Source organism: Elaeis guineensis, chromosome 3 (genome assembly GCF_000442705.2).
Source record: "Elaeis guineensis isolate ETL-2024a chromosome 3, EG11, whole genome shotgun sequence".
Lineage (NCBI taxonomy): Eukaryota > Viridiplantae > Streptophyta > Magnoliopsida > Arecales > Arecaceae > Elaeis > Elaeis guineensis.
This window is the reverse complement of record NC_025995.2, coordinates 114,626,345-114,646,573: the sequence shown is the minus strand read 5'-3', so window position 1 is coordinate 114,646,573 and position 20,229 is coordinate 114,626,345. Positions and strand designations below refer to the sequence as shown.

The following is a 20,229-nucleotide window of genomic DNA, read 5'->3' as shown; positions in this document are numbered from 1 at the left end:
GAACATGCTCATTCTATTATCTGGATATGCATGCCATTCTATCAGACACCTTTCTTGTGAGATTAGCACCGCAACTGATTGGATCACGGCTTATATTGCGCAGCACATCGATAATTTTTTATGCACCGATCTGAAATTGATATTTAAATTTTTAAAATTTTTTAGTTTTTTAATTGTTTTTAGATATATTCCCGTAAGATTTGTTTAAAAAGACTGTTTTCATAAAAAAAAAAAAAATAATAATAATAATAATAACCAACAAACACTCATAACGCCGATTTCAATTTAAAAATTATCCGAGGACCAAACACGCCAATCTATTATTTATCCCGTTCGTGTTTGCCACAATTCCAGAATGGGTGCGGGACACAAGCTCGCCATGAGCGAAATATATTTGATTGACCCGGTCCACGTCACAGCCTATGAAGATAAAAACTTGCTCGCTTTTATTATACTGTCCGTTTTCGTTCCTTTCCCTCCCTTCCCTCCGGAAGCGTCTCCCAGGTGTCCTCCGACTCCCGAACCGAAGGAAAGAGGACGACCCCGCGACCCTAATTCCAACCGTAGAAATCGCTTTCGATGAGATGGGACATGGAGATGGAGGCGGTGCTGGAGAGGATCGGGGACCTCCACGACCAGATCAGCGACGCCATCCACGACATCTCCCGGGCGCACTTCCTCAATCCATCAAGGCTCTCAGCCAATCCGCCCGGGAGAACAAGCACTCGCTGCCGGCGGCCGGAGGGGACGGTGACTGCGGGAGCGGGTTCGTTTACGTGAAGGATTTCCAAGAGGAGGAGGACGACGCGGCGATGGCGGAGGCGAGGAGCCTCAACGCCATACGGACCGCCCTCGAGAACGTCGAGCGCCAGCTCGAGTTCTTCCATGTGAGCTACTACGAAATTCTCTTTTGTTCCGTTTCCTTATTTGCCTGCTTCGATTCGTTTGGTGGTTGGAAAATAAAAGGTTTATATTTTTATGTCTAATCAACTTTTGAATAAATTTGCTGTTGCCTTATTTTTAGACGAGTAAATTTGCGATCATAATCCATGGATTCTTTATTTTTCTCTTTTCATATTTTCACTGGGTCGGGGTTTACAAATTCACAAGTGTTTTGAAAAAATAAAAGTTATTTTGTGTGCTGGAAGGATCATTGGCATTCAGAACTAGAATAATTCTAACTTGAGAAAACATTTTTAGCCTGTACAATATTAAAACTAACACTTATTTTGAGTTATTTTAAGCCTTTGGCTGAAATTGATCCACTAGGTGACATATTTGATTCAACATTCTATTGACGGGGGTATTATTTGTTTATGTTTTCTTGTCTCATTGCATAACTTGTGCATGGTCCACATAACATTTTTGGCCAGAAACTCCTACATGTTTTTCTAATTTCTATATGAATGTGTTATATTTCTTTTATCGAAAGATGTTCATGAATGCGTTATCCGAAGTTTGTTTATAGTTTTTTCTTTTTTTTGTCTCACTTCATTACTTGTGCATGATCCATATAACTTTTTTGGCTCGAAGCTCCTACATGTTTTTATGATCTCTATTTTAAAGAGATATTTCTTTTTTCAAGAGATGTTTATGAATGTGTTATCTGAAACTAAAATGTCAACAATTTACTCATGGAGAAGAAAATAACAATGCAGGGGACCTTTGATCAAATGATATGCTGGGTATCAGAAGTATTTATATGTTTTGGTGAGATTTCAAGCGCTATAAGCTTCTAAAATAAGTCGTTGGACCTCTCATGGAAATGCCTAGCAGAGAAACTCTCAATTTTCTTTCTTTTTTCTTTCTTTTTAATAATTAGACTACTGTTCAACGTTCAGACTTTTGTTGCTGTAAAGATAAAGTCAAAAAGAAAATAGTAGGAAGAAAGCGACCCTGTTTGTCTGATTGTCTGGGCCTTATTTGGTTGAGGTTCAGTCCTGTGATGTGGATCTCAGGCTAAAATGGAACAGGCCTTATACATTCGTAGGACTTGGAAGATGAAACTAAAGAATGGTGTCCTGCTGAGGAACTTCTGTCCACATGTTTACTCCACCAAAAACCACAGATTTTGAGAGTTTCCATGATCCTCTTGGTGCTGTCAAGTTTTTTTCCTTTGAATTTTCTTTCTTAACCTCCAGTTATATATGCTAGACGTATTGATCCAGATAAAGGTTGTGTAAATAGGTCTTCTTATCTCGTTATACTCATGGTCAATTAATAGCATGAGATCTTCATTCCTATCTGTGTCATTTTGCTCCACAATTTACATATTCATTTTTATGATGACTGTTGAATTCTGTCTCCTTTCTCCACCTTTAGTTGGAGAACATTAGACACTCTTTTACATTCCCCCCAGGATTACTCTGGTGTTCTTGGTAGTGATTCATTTAAACTGTAACATGCTGCTTTTTTGTACAGAGTACAGTTTATTGTCGGTAGACATTTTAGGATAAAGGGGTTGTGTCCACGAGAAAATTCATTGTTGTTTAGTTGCTGTTATCTTCTGTTCTTTAACCAACACTGTGAACAATGTAAGTAGATTTATTGGTGCAAAAATCCACCTGCGTCGGAGAAGCTGGAGTCGAGGGAGTCGCGGTCGCCGTCGGAACATGCAAAAGAAGTCTAAACCGGAGGTGGGGTTGCTCCGGCAAGACCCTCCGACGTTCAAGTCAGTTCTCTGCTTCAACAAGAATGGAATGCTCGAATGAAAATTTTAGCAGAGTTTCTAGGTAAAAACGAGAGCTTATAAAATAACATATCTGGGGTTCCCCCTTTTATAGGCGGAGGAGGCAACAAACTGATGGTGATGCCTGTAACCGTCTGACAGTGGGCCGCCCATAGTTAGGAAAAGTTTGTTACGGAGAGTAGTGGGGTGGACCCGTGGCTATTACCGGAGCGTGCCACGTGGAGTCTGCCACGAGAAGTGGAGCGGCGTCCGTTGTCGCGACTTGCCAGAGGATAGAAGAATCGCGCGGTATCCGTCGCAGGAAGTGGAGCAGGACCGTGGCCATTATTACGGCCTGCCAGGGAGTGATGGAGCCGCGTGGAATCCGTCGCAGAAGGTGGAGCAAGGTCGTGGGGTGATGGAGCCGCGTGGAATCTGCCGCAGGGAATGGAGCAGAATCGCGGCCGTTACTGCAGCGCGCCAGGGGGCGAAGGTCTGCCGGCTGAAGTCCGACTGGAGTGTCTGGCGGAGAGAGGTAGTTAGCCATCTGTCCTAGAGGAGCTCGGAATCCGGCTTTCGCAAGAGTTCGGATGGAGTCTTCCTTCAGTCACAGCCGGGGGTGGATTCCGACTCCTGTAGGGGTCTGGGCGGAGCTCACCGGCAGTTGAAATCGAGGACGAGGCCCGACTCCCGTAGGAGCCCGGGCGGAGTCTTCCTGCAATTAAAGTCAGGTGCGGAGTCCGGCTCCCGTAGGAGTTCGGACGGAGCTTACCAGCAGTTGGAGTTGGTGACGGAGCTCGGCTCCTGTAGGAGTCCGAGCGGAGTCTTTCTTGCGGTTGAAGCCGTGAACGGAGCCCGGCTCTCCTAGGAGTCCGGGCGGAGTCTTTCTGCCGTTGGAGTCAGTGACGGAGCCCGGCTCCCGTAGGAGTCCGGGCGGAGTCTTCCCGCAGTTGGAGTTGATGACGGAGCCTGGCTCCCGTAGGAGTCCGGGCGGAGTCTTTCTGCAATTAAAGTCAGTGACGGAGCCCGGCTCCCGTAGGAGTCCGGGCGGAGTCTTTCTTGTGGTTGAAGCCGTGGGTGGAGCCCGGCTCCCGTAGGAGTCCGGGCGGAGTCTTTCTGCCGTTGGAGTCAGTGACGGAGCCCGGCTCCCGTAGGAGTCCGGACGGAGTCTTCCCGCAGTTGGAGTTGGTGACGGAGCCCGGCTCCCGTAGGAGTCTGGGCGGAGTCTTTCTTGCGGTTGAAGCCGTAGATAGAGCCCGGACTCCTAGACTCCGCAGTTGGAGTTGGTGACGGAGCCCGGCTCCCGTAGGAGTCCGGGCGGAGTCTTTCTTGCGGTTGAAGCCGTAGACGGAGCCCGGCTCCCGTAGGAGTCCGAGCAGAGTCTTTCTGCCGTTGGAGCCGTGGACGGAGCCCGGCTCCCGTAGGAGTCCGGGCGGAGTCTTTCTACCATTGGAGTTGGTGACGGAGCCCGGCTCCCGTAAGAGTCCGGGCGGAATCTTCCCGCAGTTGGAGTTGGTGACGGAGCCCAGCTCCCGTAGGAATCCGGGCGGAGTCTTTCTTGCGGTTGAAGCCGTGGACGGAGCCCGGCTCCCGTAGGAGTCCGGGCGGAGTCTTTCTGCCGTTGGAGTCAGTGACGGAGCCCGGCTCCCGTAGGAGTCCGGGCGGAGTCTTCCCGCAGTTGGAGTTGGTGACGGAGCCCGGCTCCCGTAGGAGTCCGGGTGGAGTCTTCCTGCAATTAAAGTCAGTGACGGAGTCCGGCTCCCGTAGGAGCCCGGGCGGAGCCCTTCTTGCGGTTGAAGCCGTGGACGGAGCTCGGCTCCCGTAGGAGTCCGGGCGGAGTCTTTCTGCCGTTGGAGTCAGTGATGGAGCCCGACTCCCGTAGGAGTCCGGGCGGAATCTTCACGCAGTTCGAGTTGGTGATGGAGCCCGGCTCCCGTAGGAGTCCGGGCGGAGTCTTTCTTGTGGTTGAGAACTTCGGCTGAGGGTATTTTATACCCAACACCAGTCCCCCTACTTTCGAGTTTGAATTTCGAATGAAGGAAATACAGAGAGATTGGCATAGCCGAAGTTGTCCCCTCGAATCCTGCGCACGACCGCCCCCAGATATTTTGGCATTAAATGTGCGCGTGCTAGAGTCTTTTCGAATCGGGGTGATACGAAGGGACCCTTCGAAATTTTCGCTGGTACACTGGCCCAGATACGGCACATTAATGGCCTTGCCAACCGTCAGCCACTTTTAGCCGCCTGCCGTGGCGAGTGGGACACGTGTCGAGCGCGGGCCGGCCTGGAGGGATTCGCGATCATTATGGCGCCGGATCCCAGGGTCTATTTAAACCCGTCCTTCCACCTTTAGGGGCCCTATTCCGCTTCAGAGTTCTATCAGTATCTGCCCTTTCTTCGAGAGCCCTGTTTCTCTTGGCGTCTTCTCGGGCCATAGGCGCCCTTCGAGTCGTCCCTGTCCTCGCCTCTCTGCATCCCTCAGAGCGATCTAGGTTAGTCCCAGAACCTTCGTCTTTCTTCCCGCCACTTAGGGGCCTTTTCTTTACCATTTTTTTTTTGTATTCCTCTGAGTTAGTCTCCTGTGACCTCTCGTCCTTTGTCCTGTCCGCCTTCTTCGGGATCTTTAGAGTTGTCTTTCGAAGTTATTCGAAATGTCTTTCGGCTCTTCCGCTCCCAGCGATTCCGGAAGTTCTTCCGCCTCAACCCCCCAGGTCCCTCATTCTGTAGATGAACCCGCATCTGGGGCTGGGCTTCGCCCGATTTTTGCGCTGGGCGCCATCCCATACTCCCTGACTCCGGATGAACTCCTTCTGATAAGGGTTCAGTATGGAGTTCCTCCGGAGTACGACCTGGAGCTGCCTGGCCCCTCCCACCGGGCTAGCACTCCCCCATCCTGTCGTTTTTGCCTGTATCAGGAGGCGTTCCGTGCCGAACTCCGACTTCCGCTTCCGTCCTTTGTTGTCGCCCTCTTTCGCTTCTTAGACATCTCTTTGGCTTCTGTTGCTCCGAATTCTTTTAGGTTTTTGATAGGATTTCTCTCCCTTTGCCACGTAGTCGAGGTCCGACCGTCCCATCTCCCTGTTTAGGCACTTCTATACTTTCAAGCGTCATCCTTCGGCGAAGGACTGGTGGTATTTCTCCCCTCAGTTCGGCAAGAAGGGGTTGCTAAAAGGTGCCCCCTCTTCAATCCACAATTGGAAGGGAAAATACCTCTTCATCCACTGCCCGACCCTGAGCTTGGCCTGCCCCCTTGGGACTCTCTGAGGGATTCTGTCCGTCGGGCCCTCAACCTGGGGGAGGACGACCTCCCGGCTGCCCGAAAGCTTCTCGCCTATTTCGCTCCTTCCCTTCCCAACCTTCTAAGGGAGTAATTTTTGTTCAACATCAGCCTGAGCCCCCAAGATCCTGCGAGTACTTCATCTTTTTCTTTCTCTTCTTTTCTTCTGTCCTTCTTCTTTCTCTTTTTTTTTTCCTTTTCTCTTTTTTTTTGTGCCACTCCTTTTTCGTTCCATCATTGATTTCTGATCTCTCCCCCCTTTCTCTTTTTTCTTCTTCTTTTTTTTTTTTTAAGGAATGGACGCCGAAGCAGCACGGATGCTTACCAAGGGCCTCAAGGCCCACAAAAGAAAGGGTGCCGCGGCCTCCGGATCGGCAAAGAGGGCCAGGGCGGAGGAGTCGAGCTTGACCGCGTCCGTCCAGGCGGCTCCAGCGATCGACGTTCCCTCGGACGCCGAACCTACGGCCCCCCGGGCTTCTTCGAGGAGTCCACCGACTGGGGCTCCCGTTTCGGGGGTCCGCTCCATGGAGGCGCCCGTAGTCGAGAGGGAGAAGAGAAGGAAGTCGGTGGCCCGCAGGGTGAGTAGCCGCCGAGCCACCGCTGACGAGTCCCTCGGTTCTGAAGAGGAGCCGAAGAATCCCTTCAATGACAGGGACTTGATCAGGCGGTTGATCGACGGCTGCATCCTGCCCGAAGTCGTCGAGAGGATCGATCGCGCCGATCCTGAGCAGCGGGTTTGGGACTCCCTAGGGTCCTTCCTCGAGGTAAACAAATCTTCATTTAACCGGCTATTCGACCCTTGCTCTGATCCCCTTGTCGCCCTTGCAGATTGGGCACCAGCTCCTCACCAATATCGAGGCGACGAACCGGGCGAGGAGGGACGCCGTCCAGGTGGAGGAGCATTGTCGGGCCGAGGTCGCTCGCCTCAAAGAAAAGACAGCCGAAGTAGTCGCCCTCCAAGAGGCCCTGGAAAGAGAGAAACAAGCTCGGGAGGAGGAGAAGCAGACCTTGGAGGAGACGGTGAGAAAGGCGGAGGCCGAGGTCGCCAACTTGGCTGAGCAGATTTCAGTCCTGGTCTCGGAGGCCAGGGTTCTTGCGGTAGAGGAATTCAAGACTTCCGCAGAGATGAGGGACCTGAATGTCCAATTCGGCTAGGAGGCGTTCATCAAGGGGTTCGAGCTCTGCCAGGAGAAGGTGGCCAGAAAATTTTCGGAGCTCGACCTCAGCTTCCTGGGTGAGGAGTCTGAAGACGAGGCCGGTCCCTTTCCCGCTACCACTGCTGCCGCAGCCCCCCTTCCAGGAACGCCGAGCTCTCCAACTCCTGCCCCTGAGGTCTGAGACCTCCGACCTTGTATTTTTATTTTACCGTAATTTTTCTTTTCCTTTTTGTCTTCAAGAATCATCCGATCAATAAAGTTGAATTTCTTATCGTGGATGGCTTCTCCCTCTTTCCTTTCTTCTCTCTACTTTTCTTTCTGCGATGAGGTGTGTCTTGACGCTTTTGCCTTCCGATGGCAGTGCCCTGCTGAAGCACTTCCCCTGGGGATTCCGCTGAAGTCGACGATCCAGCGGCTGAAGAAGAAAGTCCTTCACTTGACAAAAAAGTCAAAGAAGATGGAAGGCGAGCTTCGCAGATTGAGAGAGGGTCATTCTGAAGCCACCGCGGAGGCCACCCGCTTTCGAAATCTCCACGTGAAGGGGATCATGGAGTATAGCCGGAGGAAGGCGGACTTCGCGAAGGAGCTTGAGGAATGCAAGAAGAGCGCCAGCGACCGAATTTGGGCTCAAGCCGCCAAGATTAGCGTTCTCAGGGTGGAACTGTCGGCTGCGATGGAGAAGATCGGCCAGCTGGGAGGAAGTTCGTCCCGGCTCTTGGCTCGGGCTGACGGCGACCGGGAGTGGTCGAAGAAGGTCTCTGACCTTCAGCAGCAGTTTCAGGACGCCGAGGTGAGCTACGACGTGCATCGGGCCGGTTGGCGCAGGCAGGTAGAGGAATGTAAAGGGAGACTCAGGGTGGCGACCGACGAAGTCGCACGTCTTCAGAGGCAGCTGGCGGACAGGGCTCAGCTGACTTCTGTCCGGGATTCTAATGAACTCTAGTCTCTGAGAGGAACCGTCGAAGGGCTTTCTGTCGCCCTTGGGGAAAGGACGGCTGAGCTGCAGCAATTGAAGATCCAGCTGGCATACGAGCAGCAGGCCGTCACGGACGCGGAGGCGGAATCTGAGGTCCTGAGAAAGAGGCGTTGAGAGGCGGAGACCGAGAGTCAGTGACTTCGTCGGACGCTCCAGGATGCGCTGCTGAAAAGGAGAGAGCTAGAAGAAGAAATTGAGAATCTAAGTCAGTCCTGGATGAGGGGTGGAGCAGATAATTCTAGGTCGGAAGGAGCAGAGCTTCCCTAGGGTTCTTTTTGGCCTTCTGTCTTTTCATGTATACACTTTTCCTTTTGTTGTTTTGTCCTGCTTTTGTCGTTTTGCTTTTCTTCCTTTGGCCTTTTGGGCTTTGTGGTGTATATTTCGCAAATGGAATGAAAAGGGGATTTTGTGTTACCTCGTCCGCATATTGTATTAAATTATCGTCCGTCGAACTTCTCTTGTCGTTCGACTTGTCTGACGTTGACGTCGTTGGGAGGTGTCCAGTCGTCGATACGCTGGTTTGCCTTCCTCGTCGTTCATGGCCGCAGGCTCGAGCTTGGTGGTCCGAACTCCGCATTACTTCGGAGACGTCGCTGTCTTCTTGACCTGTGTCGAGAGCCTTCTTAGAGGCTGGGGGTGTTTAGTAGGAACTTCCGGTCTTTGTTGGGACGAGGTTCCTTAGGTCTTTGGTGTGGTTTGTCCTTCATCTGTTTCCGATGTAGCTCGTCGCTCTTCCTCTTCAATTTCTCTCCTCTTTTCAGAGTGAGGGCCCTCCCCTCGCTTTTTGCGGGGTTGCGTAGGAGTGTGAAGGTGCCGCTGAGGGGCCTTTCCCCTTCATCTGATCTTGTCGGGCGGCCGGGTTTTGTCACCTTCAGGACGAGGTTCTCCTCCTGTTCCCAACGGGGCCACGGGGGCACATAAGTGCCATTGCAAGGGTCTCTCCCCCTATCCGATCTAAAAGAACCGGACCTTCGACTTTGCTCATGTCAGGACGATGTTCTCCTATTCCTGACATGGCTGTGGGGGCACATTAGGACGTTGTAAGGCCTCTCCCCCCATTCGGTCTAAAAAAACCGGGCCTTTGACTTTGCTCATGTCAGGACGAGGTTCTCCTCCTGTTCCTGACATGGCTGTGGGGGCACATTAGGGCGTTGTAAGGCCTCTCCTTCCATCCGGTCTGAAAGAACTGGGCCTTCGACTTTGCTCATGTCAGGACGAGGTTCTCCTCCTATTCCTGACATGGCTGTGGGGGCACATTAGGGCGTTGTAAGGCCTCTCCCCCATCCGGTCTAAGAGAACCAGGCCTTTGACTTTGCTCATGTCAAGACGAGGTTCTCCTCCTGTTCCTGACATGGCTGTGGGGGTGCATTAGGGCATTGTAAGGCCTCTCCCCCCATCCGATCTCAAGATAATCGGACTTTCATTTTAGTCATGTTAGGATGAGGTTCTCCTCCCGTTCCTAACATAACTTTGTTTTAATTGTTTGAAGGGGTTATACCCAGTCGTGATAAATCCATGCCAAATGGGAGGAGCATGCCAAATCGAAAGAAATTTAGATTCAAGGCGAAATCGTAAGCGATACATTTACAGGTTTCCCGAGTTCCATGGTTGCGGAAGGTCTGCTCCTCCTTGAGGCCCTCCGGCGATGGAGTCGATGGTCCCGATTGGAGGCCGATCTCCGGGCTGCTCCTCCCTCCTTAGCGGTTCAGGTTGCAGCAGGGCTCTTGGCCGATCTTCTCTACCCTCAGGCCGGCGTCGGATGAACCTGTCGAGTCGACCTCGCCGGATGAGCTCCTCGATCTCGTCTCGGAGCTGGATGCATTCCTCCGTGTCGTGGCCGTGGTCTCGGTGGTAGAGACAGAACTTGTTGGGGTTGCACTTCCCGGGATGTGTGCGCATCCTCTCTGGCCTAGGGAGCTGCTCCCTGACCTCCATCAGCACCTGGGTCTTCGAGGCATTGAGGGGGGCGTAGTTGCGGAACCTTCCCGGTGGAGAACCCCATCGAACCCCGCGATCCGGACTCCTCTGCCTGCGTACCCGGGGTGGAGTATGGGCACGCTTGTGCCCAGGAGGGGATCGAGAACGCGGCCGAGCTTCTCTCGGCCTTTTTTCGACTGCGGGCTTACTCGAGTCTCCCGCCTGCCGCTCTCTCGCGGTCTCCTCATCCTTCATTTTGAAGACTTCTTCTACTCGGGCGTACCTTTCAGCCCGAGCCAACAAATCAGCAAAATTCCTGGGGTACTTCTTCTCCAGGGAGAATAAAAGGTCATTCTTCTGAAGGCCGCCCTTCAGAGCGGCCATTGCGACTGATTGGTTCAAGTTCCGGACCTCCAGCGCCGCGACATTGAAACGGTTGATATGGGCCCGAATGGACTCCCCTTCCCTCTGCTTGATATTGATGAGGGACTCCGAACCCTTCCGGGGGCGCCGGTTGCTGACAAAATGGGCCAAGAATTGGTGGCTCATCTGATCGACGGAAAAGATGGTACCCGACTTCAGGGCCGAATATTAGTTTCTCGCCGCTCCCTTCAAGGTGGATGGGAAGGCTCGACATAGAATGGCGTCGGGAGCGCCATGAAGCAGCATCATCGTCCGGAAGGCTTCCAGATGATCAATCGGGTCCGAAGTCCCGTCGTAGCTTTCGAACTGGGGGAGCATGAAGTTTGGCGGGATCGGTTTCTGCATGATCATTTGAGAAAAGGGGGGGTCAGTGCAAATATCCTCACCATAAGCGGGGGGAGCATGGCGGAGTTCTTCGATCTGTCGGTTCATCTCTTGGAGTCTCCGGTCTAGAAAATCCTTTCGACTTCGAGCCTCGAGGATCCTCTGGTAGAATGGGGACAGGGATCTTCCAGGAGTGGAGTCGTGATCCGATTGAGGGCTCTCTACCCTCGGGTTCGTTTTTCCAAGAAAGACGGGGCGGCTGGCCCAAGTGGCCCGCCCCACCGTCGGATTCTGGTGTTCCGGCGACACCCTTTTCAGGCGCACTGATGCCTGCGGCTGCTGCATAGCCTGCACAGCTTCAGTGAGGCCTCTGACCTGCTGCGCTAGCAGATCAAACTGCTCCGCGCCGACTGCCGTCGTCGGAGGAGGAGGAGGTTGGGAAACAGGAGGTGAGGCCGGAGCCTGAGATCTGGCCGCGGAGGCCGTGGACCGTCGCGTGGATGCTTTGCGGGGAGGCATCGAGCAAGGACCAAGTGGAGAAAGGAGGAGGGGACGCCGGAAGAAATGCCCACGGGCGGTCCCGTTGAGCACTCCTTTAAGAACAAGGATACTGCGAAGACACAGTGCCCTTCCTCTAGCGCCAATCATGTTGGTGCAAAAATCCACCTGCGCCGGAGAAGCTGGAGTCGAGGGAGTCGCGGTCGCCGCCGGGACCTGCAAAAGAAGTCTAAACCGGAGGTGGAGTTGCTCCGGCAAGACCCTCCGACGCTCAAGTCAGTTCTCTGCCTCAACAAGAATGGAGTGCTCGAACAAAAATTTTAGCAGAGTTTCTAGGTAAAAACTAGAGCTTATAAAATAACGTATCTGGGGTTCCCCTTTTATAGGCGGAAGGGGCAACAAACTGATGGTGATGCCTGTAACCGTCTGGCAGTGGGCCGCCCATAGTCAGGAAAAGTTTGTTGCGGAGAGTAGTGGGGTGGACCCGTGGCTATTACCGGGGCGTGCCACGTGGAGTCTGCCACAAGAAGCGGAGCGGCGTCCGTTGTCGCGACTTGCCAGAGGATAGAAGAATCGCGCGGTATCCGTCGCAGGAAGTGGAGCAGGACCGTGGCCATTATTACGGCCTGCCAGGGAGTGATGGAGCTGCGTGGAATCCGTCGCAGGAGGTGGAGCAGGGTCGTGGGGTGATGGAGCTGCGTAGAATCTGCCGTAGGGAATAGAGCAGAATCGCAGCAGTTACTGCAGCGCGCCAGGGGGCGAAGGTCTGCCGGCTGAAGTCCGGCTGGAGTGTCTGGCGGAGAGAGGTAGTTAGCCATCTGTCCTAGAGGAGCTCAGAATCCGGCTTTCGCAAGAGTTCGGATGGAGTCTTCCTTCAGTCACAGCCGGGGGTGGAGTCCGGCTCCTGTAGGGGTCTGGGCGGAGCTCACCGGCAGTTGAAATCGAGGACGAGGCCCGACTCCCGTAGGAGCCCGGGCGGAGTCTTCCTGCAATTAAAGTCAGGTGCGGAGTCCGGCTCCCGTAGGAGTCCGGACGGAGCTTACCAGCAGTTGGAGTTGGTGACGGAGACCGGCTCCCGTAGGAGTCCAAGCGGAGTCTTTCTTGCGGTTGAAGCCGTGGACGGAGCCCGGCTCCCGTAAAAGTCCGGGCGGAGTCTTTCTGCCGTTGGAGTCAGTGACGGAGCCCGACTCCCGTAGGAGTCCGGGCGGAGTCTTCCCGCAGTTGGAGTTGACGACGGAGCCCGGCTCCCGTAGGAGTCCGGGCGGAGTCTTTCTGCAATTAAAGTCAGTGACGGAGCCCGGCTCCCGTAGGAGTCCGGGCGGAATCTTCCCGCAGTTGGAGTTGGTGATGGAGCCCGACTCCCGTAGGAGTCCGGGCGGAGTCTTTCTTGTGGTTGAAGCCGTGGGCGGAGCCCGGCTCCCGTAGGAGTCCGGGCGGAGTCTTTCTGCCGTTGGAGTCGGTGACGGAGCCCGGACTCCTACGGGAGCCGGGCGGAGTCTTTCTGCCGTTGCAGTCGGTGACGGAGCCCGGCTCCCGTAGGAGTCCGGGCGGAGTCTTTCCGCAGTTGGAGTTGGTGACGGAGCCCGGCTCCCGTAGGAGTCCGGGCGGAGTCTTTCTTGCGGTTGAAGCCGTGGACGGAGCCCGGCTCCCGTAGGAGTCCGGGCGGAGTCTTTCTGCTGTTGGAGTCAGTGACGGAGCCCGGCTCCCGTAGGAGTCCGGGCGGAATCATCCCGCAGTTGGAGTTGGTGACGGAGCCCGGCTCCCGTAGGAGTCCGGGCGGAGTCTTTCTTGCGGTTGAAGCCGTGGACGGAGCCCGGCTCCCGTAGGAGTCCGGGCGGAGTCTTTCTGCCGTTGGAGTCAGTGACGGAGCCCGACTCCCGTAGGAGTCCGGGCGGAGTCTTCCCGCAGTTGGAGTTGGTGACGGAGCCCGGCTCCCGTAGGTGTCCGGGTGGAGTCTTCCTGCAATTAAAGTCAGTGACGGAGCCCTGTTCCCGTAGGAGTCCGGACGGAGCCCTTCTTGCGGTTGAAGCCGTGGATGGAGCCCGGCTCCCGTAGGAGTCCGGGCGGAATCTTCCCGCAGTTGGAGTTGGTGACGGAGCCCAGCTCCCGTAGGAGTCCGGGCGGAGTCTTTCTTGTGGTTGAGAACTTCGATTGAGGGTATTTTATACCCAACAAGATTGTTTTCTGAAATTCGGCTGTCTGACAATATGCTCTTATACCAACAAGATTGTTTTTTGAATTTTGGTTTAGCATTATTAATATATCCATCATCGATCACTTATATTTGCTTGAGGAATCCTTGATGTTCTTTATGCATATCCAATTTACTGTTGTTTTGAAATAAGCAGCCCTTTAGGCAGGGATCTTCTTCTCAAAAGACTCTGAACAAATTTCACAAAAAGTTGAGCCTAGAATATTTACTACCATCCTTCTCAAAGATGTGTCGACAAATGGCATGATATTGCTAATTATTGTTTAAAGTTATTAGTCACACTTAGAGCAATTTGTATTTTGATGCAAGACATATGCATATGGTTATACACTTATACTATATTAGGGATGTCTTTAACATTAAGTTTACATGTATCATTGCCTTACAGACTGTACGATCACAACAGCGAGCAGAACGAGATGCTGCAATAGCAAGGTTAGATCAAAGTCGCATTATCCTTGCAATGAGGTTGGCTGGTCATCAGGGAAAGAAGTACAAAGTCATTGAAGAAGCTATGGAGTTTGTTGGCTACGTGCATGATACCGGTCATTTTGTCTCACCAGAAAACCTCTATGAGATTCCAAGGAATCGGTCAGGTTGTAATTTAGAAATTCATGAGGGAAAAAGGTCATCTGTCTTGATGCAGATGTTAATTTCTGGTCTGGCTTTAGCCAACAAGTCATTCAGATTGGAAAGGATTGGCAATGTGTTAGGCAATGCTGCCATGTTTGCCGTAAGTATGCTTGCTTTTCTTCAGCTACATCAAGTGGCTTTCCGGAGTGATACTCTGCAGATACGAGATCAGGCATTTTACAGGCGAAATGGAAAGAATATTTCTAAGTTGGATAATTCTTCTCAGACCAGACAGATGAAACATTTTGATGTGTTATCAGCTAGGGGCTAGGGCAAAGATTTTGAGCGGATTAATGCTTATACATGATGTTTTGGTGATGTTAAGTGGAATCGTTAGAGTACAATCTTTTCGAGGATGGTACCTTCTAATTGTTGTAGCACAAAATGTGTAATATATTTTGCTTAGTATTGGTTTGATTTGTGGTCACCTTGGTGCGCTGACCATTTGCCCCACATTGATCTATGATTTTTAGTTGGGCTATATGTCAATAATTTGTCTGACACTGCACAAAATGTCAATCTGTTGCTTAATCACCCACATTTTTCCATTATTGTGGGTTTTATGCCCAACAAGAAAACTGGAGCTAACTAATTTCATAAGATGTGAGGGGGATGCGAAGGGTGTGGTTATCATGCAATCATGGTTGTATCATCAATCTGGTACTGCAGTCTGGGTGTTGATTCAGCTTAATTTCAAAAGCATTTAGACTATTATTTCGGTTCTCAATGTTCTCTAGGTTTCTTTATACGATTCGTCTACTCCTGGAATGGCATTTAACTTTGACAGTATGGTAAAGGCTTTATGTCTTGCTTTATTCTTTACGTCAGTCGGACAACCAGGACATGTCTCTTTATTCTTTCCTAATGTCACCTCTCTCGGTTCTTGTTCTAACAAGTTTCAGCCTTGGAATTCTTCCAGTTTCCTTTATTAATATGGCCTTTTCCTTTTGTCTGCACATATCTTTATGCATAATTCTTTGAAGCAGGTGTAATCGCTGCCGTCCATGATTCCACTTATAAGACGCTGCACTGCGAAATGGCTCGATGGCAGATAATGCAACACGCGAATTCCTGTTGTTGAAGAATTTTGTGGGCCTGCTTACCAACAGAAAGAACGACATAGGCGTGAAGCCAAGGCCAACTTTATGCAATTATTCCTTTAGTGGCCTTTGGAAGAGAATAACTGCAACGCTAACATTGCTGACGGTACGATCCTAAACTATATCTCTGGCCTCACACCAAGTCTGACTTGAGTTTTCTCAGGGATTGCCTCTTTTCTAGAATTCCACCGCACCTCCATTAACTTATCTCCATCCCTAGAATTCATGGTTCGGAGTATCCTACGAGAATTCTCACTGTCACATTAGCGATAAACTTTTGTGTTTTTTTCATAGAAAAAGAATGGTCATATAAAGTGACACAGTCTTGTTGCGATTGGTTTATGTAAGACTTGCCAGACCGGTCACTGACACGCTAGGAACACGTCATGCGGTTCCGCGGCCCACGTAGTGGCCGATGGCAGGGTGGGCCGGCTATGGTTATTTGGGCTAGGGAGTACGTAACTGGATATCGTCTCAACCCTATATTTATTGCTTCTGAGAATAACGATGGAAGTTCCATCAATCATTTCCCACCTATGGCTTCATAGCTTAATCAATTCAGTCAGCAAGAATTCGCTTTCCGTTGGTGTCCGTTAGAAATAATGTGTCAGATTTATCTGAAGTCCACGCACTGGATTGTTCTCGATGAGTGCAGACCATGGCCCGTTCCCGTTTATATTCGGCTTTTAGGCTGACCATGGTTTGTTAAAAAAAATCTCCACACTGGGCTCTTAAAACAATGGGTTGGTCCAGACACGATATAATGTTGCGGAGTGCCAGTACAAATGAGTTTTGTGCGTGCACTCCTCTGGAATGCGAGTTATATGAACGTGGAATCTTGTTTTTGCTTCTCTTTTTTTGGGAGATGCATGCGCCCCACCCCCCACGCCACCCCGGCCTGTTAATGTTAGTTCCATACATATGGAGACAGATTCTAAGGTTACAATGTATGCTTGAAAAAGTTGACAGTAAACTATTCCTTGCTTATATGTCATATCCCACGCGAAATTCCTTGTTGTCTGAAATTTTGCATAATTCAGACATCAAATCAAAGTTGTGAAAAGATCTATCAGTAATATGATCTTTTGCAAGAAAGTTTGGCATCTTTATTTTAGTGCCAAGATAGGCAGAGCCTCTTGGTACCGGGGGTTTAGGAAAGAGACCTTTCTTCCACTATACTTGACCTTGAGCATAATTCACATGCATTCTAGTTTACGAATTGTATATGAAAATAACAAATCCTACCATTTCTTAATGGACGAAAGAGAAACTCCCACCCGTTTCTCCAATGAGGAAAACAAAATTATTTTTAATTTATGTATCATTGTTTTTCGCTCCACACACTATTTACCATGGATCAAGCAACTCATCACTTTTTAAAATGGATATCTTCAACTAATTAGCAGGGATATATTGGCAAAATTCATAGGAGGGCAAAGTAGTATACAATGACTCATTCGAGTCTCAATGGAAAAGGAGAAGGATAAAAAGGGTGGAAAAGTGTCTTCTTAAGCAACAAAAAGAAAAAGTCCACAGTATTTGACAACTTTGTGCTGCTCGCAAATTATCCTAACCATCATCAGTCACTGCGGACTTTATGATTTCGAGCACGGTAAGGATTGATCTGCTATTGAATCCATCACCCAATAGGCTCTTCCCATCATGTTGACTTTTGACCCTTCTTCAAAAGCTCACGAATGGTTGTTCCCGTGAGCCACTCTCTGTTGGTTGGTGAATCCTGGTGGGTCCGGGTCTCGTATCACAGATGCGTTTGGTGGTCCTCTCACCCGTTATCTCTCTCCGGCACGGCTGGCAAGAAATGCCCTCGAACCTCGAGGGACAACTATTGAGGGGGACCACTATCGCAATGGATCCGACCCGTTTCCGAGAAAAATGTTCTCGAGGCTAAAGGGACAAATTTTAAATCAGACCACTCTCACAATGGATCCGACCCGTTTATAGCAGTGATACTCGTATACGCTAGAATATTCACCTCACCCAGCTTCATGACCACTGACTTCTGGGGAGCACTAGGCTCCGGCGGCAGTAGCGAATGGCTGGTGTTTTAGAAAGTGGGTGGGTGTCTCAGAAAATATTTTCTTCCTTTACGTTGTGTCTAGACCAAGTGAAACATTAGGCTAGGCTTTCTTAGACTACTTGTATTAAACAAAATAGACTATTGGCAATGAAGCTATGTATTATATTTTGTTGATGGATGTTTTGTATATATTTGTGTTGTGCTCTTTGCTATGTTGTACTTACAAACTATGTGTTATTTTCTCCTTTTGCAATGAAGCTACAGCTTCTTTTCTACCAAATAAACAACTAAATGAATAAATAAATGCCGCTTGGCTCATTTTCTCTGGTCAAACAAAAGAGACTATTGGCAAAGTTTTAGGAGACCCTGGATCATCTTAGGAAGAGCCATGTATTTTGTCATCATGTCTGAGAATGACTTCAGGGATATCACTTTGAGAGATAAAATATTCAAATTCGTTGGCATATGTGATGGAGCTGCAAGCTACTTTAGGTGCTTGTAATTGTTTACAGATAAAACCAGAATAGTTTGTCTTAAGAAAACGAATATATCAAATAGTTTTCTTCTTTCCTTTGTGATAACAAGCTTTGCTACGAAGATTCCACAGAGAGTTCTAGTTCTATATATAGACTAATTAAAGTATTTTATAATATATTTCTAATGTTAAATATTCTAGACAAATTTCAACCTTTTTGGCAGTTTGTCAATTTCAACTTTTAAAGTCGCAAAAGAATGTCCTAAGCTTAAACACAGTTACCACATCCAAAAAAAAACAAAAAAAAGCACTTTATCACATACAGAGCGTGCTAAATATGATAATATTGATCAATAGCCCTTACTGTAACACATTCTGCATCATGAAGCGGAGATGTACATGCCCAGTGTTCAGCATAAATGCTCTCCTGCATGCTCATCGAATTTTATGTATGTCTACCGTATGCATGTACACATTGTGGCTTCTTGCTAAGTTAGAAAGACATGACACTTTGCGCGATTAGGCCACTTGGGTGTAACAATTCTGGTACATGGTAGCAGGATGCTGATGAACAAGTTGGCCCTGCATTGATTTCCGTTTGAAAACCCACGGGGTAGTGGGAGTACTTGAAAAAATAATAATAAATAACAAAAATAAAAAATAAATAAATAAAAAAAGGGGGAGAATAACAGGCGAGCAATGGATGCGATAAGGTACCAATTAAACATGCATGACATGCCAAGGCATGAGCACATGCAAACCGTGGTGGGGGAATGAATGATCCGTGAACCCATGAGAGATGGAAGTACGGAGTCCAAGCTTTTATGACTAAAAGATTCAGCACGAGATCTTAAACCCTCGCACTCGTATCACTGTTCCTGTCGGTAGGTGAAAGCTTTAGCCCATTCCCCCACCCACCTCCTTTTTTTACCAAACGGTCTTCTACCTATCGGCAACACCATTTACTGTGGAGGCGGGGACCTCCTCTGCGCCACACGTGGCCTTTGCAGTGCGATGCATCTTGCCACGCCTGGACTCGATTGGCTGCTCCACCAGGAATTATAGATATCGATTATGTTTGACATGCATTCATAGTTATGGCTGCGGCTATAGTTATATTGAGCTGTATCTCTGAACTGTAAATTATAATTATAGTTATGTTAGTCTAAATATTTAATAAAAAATTATTATATCAATAAACTGTCATATACAAAATAATATAAAAAAAATATAATTTTATTTTATTTATTTTTAACATCACTTCAAATATTCAGTTCAATTAAATATAATAGATGTAACAAAAATTAATTTTATTAAATTATAAAATAAATAAATATTAAAATAATAAAAATAAAAATTATGTGATATTTTTTAAGTTTGAATTAAGAATAGAGGAGAGGGGAGAAGCGGATGCGAGAAGAATAGAGGAAAGGGAAAGAAGCTTAAATGTTAAGTGCGTGAGTAATTTTAAAAAATAATAAGAGATAAATTTGAAAGTAAAAAATGCACAACTAACTATTGATTTTAAATTCTTGAATAAGCTATTCTCATCAAATATTAATATTACTATACTGTAGCTTAAATAAACTAAAATTATCCTAAAAACTGCATGCCAAACACAGCCATCATAATGATGCAAATTGGCTGGCCGCACACTAAAGCTTTCATTGCTCTAAATACCTAACTAAAGTTTGAGGCAATAGATTTTCTGCTGTACTTAAAAAGTACCATAGGATACTGTGCATACTTCGAAAACGTTCATCGAAAAATGAGTGGTTGTGCACACTTACACGTGCATGTTAAAATACTAAGAAAAGAATAATGAATAAATTTTAAGAGTATTTGAATAGTTTAGATAAATATCACATAATCATTTTTTTTTTTTTTTCATGAATGTTTCAATATATGTACGGTATCGTATAATATTTTTTGAATATCACGAGAGATTTTATTTTAAAATTTGATACGAATGGTGGTAATCACATTAAATAAACTCTTCATCCAGACTTGACACATGGTTTGACTTAAAAAGAGATTGAAATCAAATTGCTCCAGAAGTTACTAGAGAAGTCGCTGAGCTCATGAAAGAGTTCCAAGCAAGTAGATGGATTTAAGCAGAAACAGTAATTATTAAAGGTGAAGATGGGAGTCATTGGGCCAAGACAATCCTCACCAATGGTGCTCCAATTCTCTTTTAGCTTTGATTGGAACGAGACACACCAATTGCCCACCCGCAAGCTAGTGTACCAGCTTTGGCCAGTACTAGCTTTCGAGCCTCCCTCGGTACCGCCTCCCTTGGAACCAGTAAAAACTCACATATCTCGCCCACCAACAACGGCGGCCACGCCGTATAAAGAACCTGACCTGGCCCGACTGTGCATTTAATAGGGGCAAGTACAGACTACAGATCGGGAAAGAGAGTCCGACTGAGTAGCTCCCACTCCTAATTGAGGTACCCAAAAAAAAAAGGTTTGGAGTAGATACTTCACACTTCCTCTGTAGCATCATAAAAACGAGTTGTGTTGGCCTCT

General features: G+C 48.7%; 1 pseudogene; it reads left to right on the top strand.

Moving 5' to 3' along the window:
• The first annotated feature begins 475 nt into the window (after positions 1 to 475).
• Positions 476 to 14,616, top strand: LOC105041499 (plastid division protein PDV1-like; annotated as a pseudogene).
• Positions 14,617 to 20,229: the final 5,613 nt, after the last annotated feature.